A 15,025-nucleotide genomic window follows, 5' to 3' on the forward strand; every position below is an offset into this window, starting at 1 on the left:
GAGGAACAGGATTCAGTCTTTGATTCCACGAGGAGGAGATGCAAGCTAGTAACCTCCAATGCTAGAATAGGCCAGAATTTGCAAACTTCTTTGGGTTGTTTCTAAATTACTACAAAGTAAATGTGATGGTTTTCAGCGTGGAAGAGAAAGACTTACAAGGCCCTTCACATCCCTTAGATACCGTGTACAGCAGCAGCTTGTACTTGTTTCTCTTCTCGTCTTTAAAGGGATGGAGGTTCTTTGTAATGGGCCTTGACCAGCAGACTAGGCAAACAAAACGCACTGTTGATCTTGGAGGAAATGCAGTGGGTGTAATGCTCGCTCCTCAGACCAAATTTGCCTCTTGCTGTATTTGTTTCTGCTGTAACACCCAAAGTAATTCAGAGAGGAAACAGAGCAAAGCAAAGCAGTTCAGTTATTTTAATTACTGAATTCTAGACTATCCTCAAAGGCTCTGATACTTCGATCTAATTTGGTCTTCTGATTTTCTGTTGATTCTTCCAAATGCTTCAGACTTACTTAGACAAAAGCCTCTTTCTTCACAATTGTCAAATTTCATTGAATCTCAAGTCTTGGTGATAGAGCTTAATTGTCAGCAAAATAAGTCTTGGTTTCTGTAAATTGTTTGATCCTCAATTGGTTTAGAAGTGACAATATACTTTCTTTTACAGGGTTTAGATATTGTTTCCATGTGGCATATGGAGCAAAGTTGGACCAACTAAAGAAATTATTTCAATTGTTTTCTGTCAGGAAGGCTTAGACAAAGAGCTTAGTCTCAGATCCTTTAAAGTTCAGGCATCTGCCACTAGGGGCAAAAATTATTTTCCTGTAGGCATTCGTCTTTTATTACAGATTTACTGTGCTGCTTCACTTTGTTGATAATCTAATTTAAACCTCAGAGATGAGTCATACCTCCTCAATGGGATTCAAATCCAGTTTGAATTCTCTGATGTCAGAACCTTTCAGTTCGTCTCTTTTCTGCACATAATGGTCGTTTGGGAGTCTGAATGCATTGAGGAGGAAAGATTGTGACCCGTGCAAGCAGTAGCACATTAGTAATATTATTTTACAGCATATCTGAAGTCTTGTTATCAGTGTTCATTTGGGTTTCTCGTTCAGGTAGTTTGTGAAATCTTGACTTAATTCAAGTCCCAGTCCTGCCAGGTTTTCCATCGTGGACGGACATCTGAAAGTATGAGGGTGGTGGTACCCTGCTGAAGTAAGAAGTCTTCTGTAAAGTGGAGTAGACCTCACCACATGAAACAAGTGCTGTTCTAAGGACTTTTGTTTCATAAGACTACAACTTTACATACTAATGGTGATAAGACAGTTTTGCAGAAGAATAACAGATCACGAAAGAGTACAAAACCTTGATGTTGAGACATTTCAGTGGTCTTTCTTTGAAAAAATAAAAATATACATTTTTTAAAAGTGCAATTGTCCAGAAGGTCCTAAAAGATTTTAGAATGATCCAAACACTTAAACTTGATTGTTACCTCTTCCTTGAAAGCATGACCACTGTAGAGTTTACCACTAAAAACTTTAGAAATTGACCTTTCATATTTTGCTGTTTAAGGACTTCCTCTGCCAAAGACAAAATACACATTCAGAAAGTTAAGAGGCATTGGATTATTGGCGTATGATTATCCAACTTCAGAATGCATATGAAAAGCATCTAATAAAGTTGAGCTATGTTTTGAAAACTATTAGAGCCAACATTTGTGCTCTAGCTATTATAATTAAATATATACAATGCTAACTTTTATATTCTATAATTAATACTCTGTAATATGAGCAGTGGTTGGGCTGTTGACTTGTTTTGCCTTCCATAGAGTTTTTGTTGTTGTTAAAGTTACACTTCTGTTTCATATTTTTAACAGTATTCACAAATTGATCCAGGAGTAAGTTCTCTGATCGTGCTGTTATGTGAAGAGGGAAGGAAAAACATAGATATTTTTCTGTCATTTAATTTTGTTATTGGATGTGTGTTTTTACATTATAGTCCTGCTTTATCAGGGATTTCGTTAATGCCTTTTTAAAATGCAGAATAACAGTAATGTAGCTGTTTTATAACAACCTTTCCCAAAAAGTCTAGGATCAGTTTATGATCAGTGATTATCTGCAAAGTCTGTAGTATTTATTCCAAAATATAACTTGTACTTCAGGTCCATGAAAAGATTTTAATTTTAAATCCATTAGATACTAATAGCTGAAAGTATTTTTGTTACAGTCTTTGCATTGCTCCTGTAGTTGTCCAGTTCCTTGCAATCCTGGAACCTCCTTTCATAATAATGTGTCTGATACCGTTTCTGCAGATAAGCAGCTGATTTTAAAACAATAACTAATGTTAAATTTTCATTAATAAAAATTAATGTTAGAGATACAAAGTGAATGCATAAAATAATTGGAAAAGTGAACTGTTAAGACCCAAAGACAGACATGTTTGTTTTGAAGGAAGAAAGAAAGCTTTTACTGAGAATTTCTCTACCTGAAATCTTAATCAGCCTTGTGAAAGCTTAAGACCACGTGTGAATGAAATTAAAGGAACTAATTGGAGTATACTCTGAAGACTAACTGTAGACAGAACAGGCTATTTCCCCTACAGTTTTGTAGCTGTGGAATGAAATATGCTCCTGTAAGAGCAGTTTAATGCAAGAAGAAACTAAAATGATCTGAACTGTTCTTCAAAGGCGTTGCTCTCAACAGATTGTAAGTCTTGCCTCATCTGTCTAAGTATAACCTTGTGAATAGTCAGCATATATCAAATGACTTATGGCTATGTGGTGTATTCTGAATGCATTTTGCAGTCCTTCTTTAAGTGACAATGGCGTTGTGGTTTCCGCAGTTTTAATTTGGGAACTATTTCACAACCTGATATCTCATTTGCTGTAAGGATTTCCCATGTTTTTCAGTGTAAAGCGTCCCTTTGTTGCTTTTATGACTCATGTAGCTATTGCCATTTCCCTATCTGTCTGTTTTTGTTACACTGCATTTCCAAAACATTAATTCAGGCACTCTTCTACTTGCAGCCACCTTCTGTTTGCCTTCCCTTCTCATTGGCTTTGTCCCAGTTGAGTCCATGTCATAAGGTGCTGCTTGGGTTATTTTTCTGAAGGAAAGTCTGCCCTCCCCACTACCTCAATATACTCTGTATCTCTCCTTGTCTGGCTTCATGCCTTGGTTGTGCTTGGGTGGTATTCTGTTCTTAAGTGTGCTTGTTTGTGTCCAAGAACTTGTGCTGTGCCACAGTGAAGGGGAATAGAAGAAGAAATGTCGAAGGAAGGTGAAGGAGAGGAAACAAGGAAGACAGCGAATGGATATAGAGTGAACGAAGCAGAGAGTGAAGGAGAGGGAATGTGCAAGCAGCCAATATGCACGGGACTAAAATTCAAATCAATAAGTGCAAAGCTCTTGTAATATCCAAACATCCCAGGTTTGGCAACTTCTGTGACTGTTACTACCAGCTAGTCTTTTGTGAGTGCTGTCTTGCAGCTCCTCCCCAGGGCCAGATGGAGAGAAGGCTCTTGATCTCACAGTCCCAGTGTATTTTGAGAGAAGACTCCAGGAGGTGCAGAAATGAGCGTGGCTTCGTTTGAGCATTAGCCCTCTTTCCCTGCAAAGCTTTTACTATTTCTGCACCTGGTAACTGGAGCTGTTGGCACATTCCTGTGTTTCTTCCACCCTCCATCATCATTTTGCCTGCTTATCTTTCTTGCTTACATCTTTGTAACTTCCTGCTCCCTGTGCAGCAAAGTTCATCCACAAGCTGGCTTTCCTTCATCTCAAAATCATCTCTCAAGATATACCAGTATCATTGTAACCACATTATCTGCAAACTGACACTAGTTAAACATATGGGTGGAGAAACTCGTTAATTCCCTGACCCCTTTGTTTTCCCTTATTTAAAAAAAATGAAAAGGCACACATCTTGTCTTGCAACTTTATGTTCCAACTTACTGCTGCATCTTCCCTTTGCTCTTTGTTCCTTTTACAGCCGATTGTGTTGGTTTCCCTTCACTGACACAAGAAACTCTTGAGGGAAGGGCATGCCGCTGGCTATGTGATTGTCCAGCATGCATCCTAGTGGCTTTGCCTCCCACTTCAGATATATTAGCCCTTCTTTGGGAGTTTCTGTCATGCAAATAACAAATGATAGCATTCTCAGGAGTCCATTGTTACAGACTGCGCTCTCCTATTTTTGCCTGTTTATTTATTTAGGCGTTCAGACTGCTGGACAGCTGTAAATCAGAGCTTCACATTGAAGTCTATCTTTGAATTGAACAAAGACAAAATAGACTGTAAATTTTATTCACTTTTGCTTGAATGATTGTTCAGAGAAGCCGTTTTTTTTTTCTCCTTGATGTGTGTGAAATTCTTTTCTCTGTTTACAAAAAAGTGAAGAAATGTTGCTGTTAGCATATTTCAGTTTGCCATTCTAAGTTTTTCTTATTATTTGAAAGGCATAAAAAATAGAATTTTATAGGGTCATACTAGATTTTTCCTTAATTTTGAGCGATGTAAGCATCAGCATATGTTATTAAGTAATTTAACGTACGTCCTTAGGTAAAAAAAACAGCATATGTTTTTCATGTAATTTAATCTACTTCCTTAGGTAAAAATCTCCAGCGTTCAGCTGTCAGGAATTCTAGGGGGATGAACTTAAGCTATACTTTTATATGAACATTAAAACTTGTTTGGTTTTGATTTATACACCAGTGGTGTTTTAGTGCAGTCATCGCTTGCAGCTACTTGCTCCTCGTATGATTTTCTTTTTTGTTTTTCAGGTGAAGCTTTTTAATAGTTGCCCAGTAGAGGGGGTACAGTAAAGTCAGATACAGTGCAATGCAACTTTTCACAGCGCTTAGCATTTAATTATTAAAATTTCTTTCTTTGAATGTAATGAATCTAATATGCAGTAGAGAAGAGGTCATATTTTACTTTTTTCTTATTTGAATGTATATTATACCCCATATTTCCACTTCAGTGTTGTTAATTATAGTTTAGGCTGTAAAGAAGTTTACATTATAGTGATTTTTCTCCCCTGGAAGCTGATGGCCCAAAGAAATGCATTGTCAGACTATATCTAGATTCCTTTGGACAGCACTTCTTGCTCGAAGAAAACGCTTGGGAAGTGGTTGTTGCCTTCAGCTGTTCAGAGACAAAAGATTTTTTGGTCGTTTCTCAGGCGAGATTTGCAAGGGGAATTTGATGCCAATCACAAAACTGAAGAGGAGGTGAAGTCATCCCTCCTTATACCCTACAGCCCAGTCCTCAGGAAAGGATCCATGCCCCAAATTAGGGGGAAAAAAAAAAGAGGATTTGAATCCAGCTGAAGTCCCTCCCATGCTGATTGCCGTAGCCTTCAGGCAAACACTCATTTGCCTTCTTCCGGTGCCATACTTGCTCGCTGATTCATCCAAAGGGAGAACAGCTTCGACAGGCATGACCGAAGGAGGCCTGCTGCAGAACTGCCTGCAGAGTAGCAATTACGTGCTCACCAGAGAGGTGGGTGACCCACATTCTGTGGTTGGTGAGAATGATGCCCTCACTGCTCGTGGAAGTGTCCTGACCCATGGTTTTAAATAGGATGACAAGTCTCCCAATATCTTTTTCCTTTGAGGTTTTGTCAATGATACCAAGTCTCATTGTTACCAAATTTTCTGTGATTTTGCTCTAAGACGTGGCTTAAATTGTCCTAAATTGAAGCAAATTTTTTAACTTTGTGGGGGAGGCATGTCCTTTTTTTTTAGTAACACAGAAAATTTTAAAAGCAAATGCTTTGATTATTTGCATAGCAAACTGAAATAAACACAGTTCTAATTTTCTGACAGTTATACCAGCATTTCTCTTGGGTTCAGTAGTAATGAGTTTCCATGTGAGATGGAAAAAAAAGAAACATTACCTGGTTTCATCTGTTGTTATTTCTGGCTAGCCAAACCTGGGGGTTTGCAGTGGCTCTTTTATGATTTGAGTGGTTGCAAAAGCAAAAGGTATTTCTGGACTCATTAAATGTGTACATATGGAATGAACTTTAGAGAGAATCATTCCTTGCTAAACAATTCACATTTTCCAGAAGAAGAGAGAAAGAAAAAGAAACTGATGCTAAAGAAAAGAGAATGATCGAACCAAAGTAGCACGCCAAGCAGAAGATGAGCGTTTTCAAAGTCAGATGAGGACGTAAAATGCCTCTGCTCTTTGAGCTGCCCAAAGACTTTATCCTCCAAAATGGATGGGCTAGATAGAGGCCAGAAGTCCTGTCTCAGTTTTCACAATAGTCTGTATGGAATTCCCTTCCGTGGCTACAGAAAAGGGAGAAAACAGAGTACATGGGAGTTGTTTTCTTCAGTATGTGGGAGGGTATCTGATTGGTAAAATATAGGATAATACTTGTTTTCTTGATGATCCCTCTATCAGCCACACAGTAATGTCTGCTGAAGATTTCAGGAGGGAAAAACTTTATCTTCAGTGATGTCTTACTTGGTTATCGTCGTCTGAGACTGGGATGTTATTTACCCATTCTAACTTCAATGCCTAAGAAAGAGGGGGAAGGATGGTAAGAAAATCAGCAAATATGGGCAGATTTGCAAGAACTTTGTGAAATTTTTTTCCTGATACTTGTCTGAAATACAGTATTTAAAGCCTGTTCTTGAAACCGTCTTGGAACCAAGACATTTCCAACCGTGTTGGGAAAACCTTATCAAAAGGTGGCTTGTTCTTCCTTTTTCGTTTTAATCCTTGTATTGATCATATTGATGTATAAACCCCCCAGATCTGAAAGTAGCTCTAAAGTACCTCTTCTCCTGTCATGCAAAAATTCAAGCAACAGCACTCTTCAGATATATCAGTCCTTCCTGATTTCTGATGTGTTAAGTTCAACTCATTGGGCACCGTAAAACAAAAGCAGCAAAGCAACAACTGGGATGTATTTCAATCCCAGTTGGGTTTATAGCAGAAAGGAGAACTGGACAACACAAATGCTCTTTCACAGGTGGATGTGTTTGTGGTTTAGTAGATTCGTAAAGAGTTTAATCATAACGTGGCCTGTAAAAAGTCCATGTAGGCCTATATTTCATACATACTCTTGCAGGTTTCTTTTATGTTATGCTTTGTAATGTGGTGATAACTTTACATCTGGAGTAGAAAAAGTTGGTGTAAATCAATAGGAGATTCAGTAGTTAGGGTGCAGCTTACCGACTGGTCTTGAAAAAGATGTTCAGCATTTGCAAGGAGTTAACTTCTTTTTTTTTTTCCTTCAGGAGGGGAGGGAAGAAAGTGTCAACTTCTGTTGTACCCCCTCTTCTGTATAAATACTTATTTTTTGATTCAGTTGGACTTGGGCCTTATCTTGTTAATTTCTGCTGTACAGTACAATATAAAGTTGTGGCTTTAATTTTATTCATTAAACCCTGGAGAACTTAAAAAAGCTCCAGTGAATGTATATAAAAAAAAAAAAATGGGCAGAAAATATCCAGAATTTAACTTGTGGAATTGTTAGAACTTTGTTCCAGCAATCTTCATTGCAGATCATGTATGCAAAAATTTAGAATTACTCGGGGGGGGGGAAGGCAGGGAGGCAATGTGTGCCACATCAGATGTCTGCTTTCATTGTCATTCTAATTATGAAGTGGAGATGTGGCTTTGTACTTGGGTTATAGGATAAAACATTGTTATATAGCCAGATGATTGTTACTTTAAATGATTCCAATACTTTATTTCACAGTAATGTAAAAAATGAAAAGCTGTGAATGCTACTTACTGTCATTGGAGCTGATATTACATTGATCAATAATTCTTAAATTGCTAATGGATATATTATCCAAAATCTATCTTGCTTTTATAAAATAAATTGTTTTGTTACTGAATATGGTGTAGCACTTAAGCTAAAAACGTACCGTGAATTCTGTTACGAATTCTGAAATGAGAGCTAACATGGGTAGTTGGTAATGACATATAATATGAAAGGCAAATGCAATGCAGAAAGTATTTTGAGACTTTGCATGAAATCAATTTAAGAAAGAAGGAAGGTTACAATTTTTTTCATAAAGGTTTTTTTTCTTTGTATGCTTTTGTTTTTAATGAAGAATTTACATATGCTTTCTGCATTGTGTCTTAAACGGAGAGGGAGACTTCGGCTGGTGGTAACTGATGTTAAAACACATGCTTTTCTGACATCGAGAAAGACAAAACCAACAAATTAACTGTGCCACATAATTTAGAAAAGGGATAAGTGGGACTTGCGTGGAGCACTGACATTTTTTGATTTTCTACAAGCAGGGTAATTCTAATTGGTAGCTCATTAGAGAGAGTCCTGAGTGATTCTGGTGGACTGGAAAGCTCAAGAAACAACTGTATAGTTGGGATCAGTGTATGTTTGCTAGTAATGTAGACATCTCCATTATCAGTAAAAATAGAAATTCGTTTGCAAAGAAGCCTGTTTTCCTTTCTTACCATCATCAATAGTTATCCTTTTTTATTTAAAACTTACACTTAAAAATAAGAACAAACACAGCATTTATATTTTCTTCTCATTTCTTATGCTGTTTTCATGTTTGACAGCATTTGTGTAAAAGTCCTTTTCAAGTAGTAAATTAATTTGGATAGAAAGCATCCCACCTGAATTTATTATGTGCTGGCAGTTTAGATAAATGGATATTATGATCTCAGCATATTTTGGCCCAGCACCACTGTGCCTATTTGCAAATGTCTAAGAAAGTGATAATATTCCTGTCAGATTCAGGCTGCTAAAGAGAAAAAAAAAATGGGGTAGCATTTCTTATTTATATTTATAGGATGCCTGTGGGGAAGACAGTAATGCTGTATATGGCAGTTTATGTGGACATGTGGTGCTAAACATACATTAAAAAAAGATAACAGACCTATTGACGTTTCTTTGTCGAAATAAGGAAAAAAAGCCAGAGTAGATCTGTAATTGACAGCTATGCAGGAGATGCATTTCCAGTTTTCTTTCTGAAGAAATATTTCACAAACTTACAATTCCTTTCAAAGTCAGTAATCCATCTTTAATTACTTTGTTGATTTCATAGTTGTATTTTACAAGGTTGATGTAATGTCTGCTTCCTGCCAACATTTGATATGGACAATCCACTTTTGTCACTGCTTTGATGGAATGGAAGGCTCCTTGTAGTTATGCTACTTTTTTTCCCCCCCATTTTTTCTTTTTCTCGTGTGTGTGTATGAATTGAGCACGGGTGAAGACTTATCAGTCACTGAATGCCGTAGCTTAACAGCAAGATAGGCGGGGAGCTGTCGAGTTATGCTCCTGACAGAATGGGAAACATTCAATGTAGCTAAACTGGTGCATGTTCAAACAGCCTGTGCAGTTATTTCTTTTATTCCCACCTTTGGGCGTTGTTTTATTACTATAGATGCATGTTTGAGAATTATTATGCTGCCATATGTATGTTTTAAAATACTTTGGTTTTGTAGTCTGTAATTTGGACTGTTAAAGTGGATTATTTCTCTCTTTAGGGGAAGTTAACACCTTTACCTGTAGCTCATCTTGTCAAAAACATAGGTATGGTCTGTTGTAATGCACCTTCCCAGGATGGAGAATGATGACAGCGCAGTAACGTGGTCACCGTGCGCCGCATCCCTGTTTCCAGCAGCGCTCTGGAGCGTGCTGTCAGCAGAATGCAGTACACAGGGGCTTTCTCCTCCTTGCTGATTAAAGTAGGTAGCTGTGAAGTGCAATCCCTCCAAATTAAAGTTGTCTTAAACCAGGAGAGCGTTTCTGTGGCACGACTGACTTGGAGCAAGTGTGCAATCACAGTTAGAGTTGCTTACGTTATTTGTACAGATATGACTAAGTACCTTATTGAATCCGTTCCTAGCGGTGCAAGTTGCTTTCAGACAGGTTTCTGCTCATTTGCAGTGGGGAGAAGAAGATAATGTTGTTTAATTCGTCACTTTTTCTTCATGGGGACTGAGCAGTGGGGAAGCATCCCTGTCTTCACTGTTACACTAGATGAAGAGATTTTGAATACTTTTTTCCCCGGGAAATGCAGTGTACTTGTAACAAGAAAATTGGTATTTAGACCAGTTGCTATGGAGTTGTCTAGATTACTAAGCAAAGCAGGATTTATTAATAAAATGTGTAGCGAACTAAAGTATGATACATTTAAAATTGCCTGGATTGGGGATTAGCCTGAGCTCTGAGGGGGGAAAATGTTCGAAATGTGTGCACCCGTGCACACACGCACACACACAAGTGGCAAAACCTTTCCATCCCTAGAAGGTCCTTCTCTTAAAACCTTTTTTCTTTTTCAAAGAGATGAATCAGTGGACTAGAGAGGTAACGAAGTATTTCTGCAATGTATGGTGAAGGAAGTGGGTAGAAAGGCTTTGCAAGGTATATAAAATCAATCTGTCTGCTTTATTCTGTTACATAGAAGTATTTCAGTGAATACAGTGGCCAACAAAGAATACTAGAAATGCCAAATACATTTAGAAATAATGTACAGCAGCTCTTAGAGTCCTTGATGCTTGGAATTTAGGTTGCACAATAGCAAATGCTATTGGTGGCATTTGGCTTTTCCTGTGGAGGATCCTAGTTTCTTGTTAAAAAAAAAAAAATCCTCTTCTTTTCTGGTGTTTACATCACAAGTGTTGGTTCAGTTTGGATTATATTTCTTTCATCGCGAAGTATGTATAAACATTTTAAGTAGGTGTGGTACACTGTCAAGTGTTTTCATTGTTTGGATGATAGGTTTGAACATCGATTCCAAAGTATCAGTAGGCACCTGCAGCAGCAAAGTGGGTATATCGCACCTGAACACATTCTGATTCATGCAATTAAAGCAGTTTACAGAGTTAGTAAGAAAAGAGTATCACTTACTGAGGTTAGATGTCTTTTTCATGGAGAACAAAAGAGTTTTGATTCTTTTACTTCAAGTTTAGCCTAACTATTGTGTAGTGGAGGAGGCTTAATGAATCATTGTTTAACTTTGATACTGCCAAGTATTTGACCATAAAATAGTCTCAAATGTGTACATAGCACTTTGGTGACAGACTCTTATTTAACTGTGATTAATTGGCATTGAATAGTTATTTAATTACTTCGGAAGAAATCTAACAACAGTGTGTGTTCTGATTAAGTTACTTGATGTAAAAACAAACAGGGAATTGTTGAATATAGCACGTTCCCTTCTGCAGCTCGCTACTGACACAGCACACTAAGTGGAAGCTTGAGAATGGTTAAAGCAGCAGATCATATTTGCAAATCTGGATGCTGTTGTAACATCAGTATACTCAGCTCTTGATTTTTATTTTATTTTTTTGTAGCTGTTTAACGAAATTTCAATTGGCTTACAAGTTTTAGGCTTAGTATTTCTTTTTTCCTTTTGAAGCTCAGACTGAAACTCACTGGGATAAGTAAAGGGGGCAAGTATTAAGTGAGCTGGAAGATTTTTGTGAATTGAAAGTACTGTGTTAAGTTTAAGAAATACCGTCTCTTGGCATGTGTCATTCACTTAAGGAATGCTCACGTAAGGATGTTATTATTTTTTTTTTTTAAGTATTAATTATTGTGTGAAGGTGATGTTGATAGTCTTTGAGTTTGGGAGAACAGGATATTAGAATCTTTGGAGAGTTGTTTTTTTTTTTTTTTTTTTAACATGAGTTGTGCAGATTCTGTCCTTGAATAGCAGGTGCAACAGTTTCTTTGGTCTGAAGAACCATCTACAGAAAGTTCGGTTTGCAAATACTGCTAGAAACTGTAGTCATAACTGCAAGCTTTTTGAGTCCTGACTCAAAGTGACTACTGTAACTTTCCTATCTGGAAGATTTTCTCTTGTATGGTTAATAATGCATAAACATGCCACCGATGTGCCGTGCTTCCAGTAAATGGAAACAGTTGTTTCTTCATACCTTGCAAAATAGACCTTATTTACTTGTAGCCATCCTTGTAAATTTAGCAATTGCTCTCAATGCAACACCATGATGGCTGTGGGGTATTTTGTGGATGTTTCCAAAGTACAGCACTTCTTCTTGGAGCTGTATTGCTCTCTCTGCTCTCTTGTGTTGGAACTCACTTGCTTAAGTGGGTTACCATAGCTTTCTTCTGTGTAGAACGTGCTGAATAAAATGCCAGTTCAGTTATATCCTTATTAACAGGATCTGAAGTAAATCTCCAGTCCTGTGTCTTCTCTTACACCCTCAGTGGGGTAATATTATTGAAAACCAGCACCAACAAAAATAGAACTGCATGGCTTTCTTTTTATTGCAATTATCACTGGAATAACAGAGCAGCATCATGAGAGGGAGAGGCAGACCTCTTAGCAAGAAGCAAGGTATTTGCTTAGACGTAATGATTTCAAGGGCTGTTTTCTGGAAATACTATATGCAAACACTAAATAGACTGTAGACAACTTTTTTTCCAATAACTTGAAAATTCTAAAGCAATAAAATTCAGCTGTCAGAGGTTCACCTTGGTATTTATTTGGGAACCGGCTGATTCATGTCCCCAGTGTTTAAACCATTTTAATTGTAAGAGGTGGATTGTAAAAGGTTTCACTATTTTCAAGTTTTGTCTTCTATATACCATTTCTTCTGCTCACTCATATTTTAGTCCATGTCATTTTACAGAATTACTGTATTTACATTTTAAAGAGGATTAGGCAGATTAAAAGATGTTTTCATGTTTTATTGATAACGTCAGAGTAATTTCCACTTTCCTAGTGGTAGCTTGTAGCTCTGTCAAAACACAGTCCGTGGAGGCACTGAATGAAATTAAATGTAACCGTGCTTAAAGGCGATGGCCAAAAATACAGTTTTGGCAGTTAATTAGGAACTTGATTACTCATGGGAACTTGAGTAATTGTTAGTGGATACATTGAAAAAGGAGTAAGACCAGAGGAGTACTGAGACCGAGCTCACCGAAAGGTGAGCTTTTGTCACTGTATTCCTCAAACAGCTTCACCAGAAGAGGTATTGCTGTAGAAGAGAATATGTTACTACAACCACCTCTAGTGTGCAGAATGAATGCAAACATTAGGCACTTCTCATCTATATCTGTGTTGGCACTGATCAACCAAAAGTTGACAGATCATGCTTGCAGCCTAAAAATCATTGTTGCAAAAATGAAATTTTTTCAGGAAATGGTTGAGGATGGACACAGCTTCCAAACAACTACCAAAAACTGAGCCCAAACTCAACACCTGCAAAATTCCTCCTTCAGCAAATTTAACTGGTGATTCATCAATAGAGATCTCAGGTGGGGGAAAAATGGGGACTGAACTCCAGGATGCTGTTGGAAGTGGAAAGAGTTAAATCGCTTCCGACAGCTAGTGAGCATTTTGTAATGGTTTCTCTCCTCTAGCCCCTAAGGCCTTGTCCTTGCTGTCCAAAGTGAGTATAAGCACTTTTCTAGGAACAAGTTAGGATGTGCCGTTCCTCAGGAGGGCGGGGAAGGTGGTGCTCACTTCCCGAGGGCACTGGTGGTGACCCAAGCCGTGCCCTGGCTGCAGGGCGGCCCCAGCATCATGGCGGCCCCCGCCTGGGCGACATGGCGGCCATGACCCGCTGCCATGTCAGACAGCCTTCGCAGGCCAGCTTCTTATATTGGGCTGTCACTGCTCTGCAGCCATGGTAAATAAAACTTACTTGGGGTTAAAAGGTGAAGGAAGATTATAAGACTGACTTAAAGTGGGGATTCCAGGCCGTGGGACAGAGCCTTTCCTCCTGTGTGCAGTTTGTCCTCAGTGCCTCTCATGGCATTTCACCAAGGGGCTGGGCACTGCTAACCTCCCCTTTCTCTGCCCTTTGCTCTGTAATGTAGAATGAGGTAGTTCAGGAGACAGGAGGCTAAGATGGGGATAGAAAGCCAATATCCTGAGCCCAGCTGCCCTGCCTTGTTGTTTTCCTCATGTGCCCTCCAAGACAGGCTGCTAAGGAAAACCCTTCCTGAAGGAAGCATTTCACTTCTTTGGATGATATATTTTTTGCCAATGAAGTCTTGTTTCTTTGGAAAATAGCCTGGAATGTGATATTTAGAGATGTTAAGAATTCTTAGCTCAAGCATGCGTGCAGGGTGTGCATACTCTTCCATGGGCAGTCGCCAAGTAAGGAAGTCACAGGAAAAGGAAACTTGGAAGAAATTTTGTTAGTGTTCCTTCTAATATATCTATCCCTTTGTAACGTAAATGAAATCCCCAGCTGATATTTCCAGTAGAAACTGATGAAGTTCTTGCTGAATCTTGTGCTGCTGTATACCCTTCCTCTCTGCGTGCAATGGCTATAAATGGGATGAATCCTACTGTTGTCTGCTGAAGGAACTGCCTTGGGTACGGGAGTACCACAGAACAAGCTGTTCACCACCGGAATCTTTCTTTGGAGTCATGTCCCAGGCCTGGGGAGAGGATTGTGTTGCATGTTGGTTGGTGTAGAACAAAAACTCCTTTAAAAAAAGAAATCAATGTTATGCAACAAAATCTGTAATTCCAAGACAGCTATGAACAGAAAAATAGAGCGATGGTTGCTACAGAAGTTACTTCAGTGTAGGCTCTTATCTCTGAATTACGTCTCCAACGTACTGCATAGAAACTTAAAAAAACTACTTTCAGTTTAATGAGCTCCTTTGGAAAAAAGAAAAAAAAAGTCTTTTGTTGCCAATGAAGTGAATGTGTTTGTACCAGTTAGAAGTAATAATTGAATCAAGATATATGCAGATAAAAAAGCAATGCGAATGCATGTACGGGCATTGCACACCTTATAAAAGGACAGATTCCCATCCTTAGCTTAGTTTCTTTCCTGGTGAGTTGAGGCATCAATAGAGAAAGATACTAATCCACTTACGGGTGGCAGTGTTGTGACTTTAATAATTAAAGAATTATTGCTCTGATTTTTTTCACTCAAGTAGAACTTGGGAAAATAGAGGAGTGTAAATGCTTCAGTGATGGCAGATTAAAAATTGTTTTATTAGTTTTAACGAAGATCAGTATTGTCAAGGTTTTGAATAAGTATAAATGTAAGGCTGCATGGAAACAAATCTATCTGAAATTTTATTTCA

The 15,025-nt window shown here is 38.2% G+C and overlaps 1 protein-coding gene across 3 annotated transcripts in view; it reads left to right on the forward strand.

Annotated features, from left to right (window-relative positions):
- Positions 1-15,025, forward strand: part of ABCC4 (ATP binding cassette subfamily C member 4 (PEL blood group)) — a 154,870-nt gene that overhangs the window by 70,896 nt on the left and 68,949 nt on the right. The window lies entirely within an intron of this gene.

Source organism: Anser cygnoides, chromosome 1 (assembly GCF_040182565.1).
Source record: "Anser cygnoides isolate HZ-2024a breed goose chromosome 1, Taihu_goose_T2T_genome, whole genome shotgun sequence".
Classification (NCBI taxonomy): domain Eukaryota; kingdom Metazoa; phylum Chordata; class Aves; order Anseriformes; family Anatidae; genus Anser; species Anser cygnoides.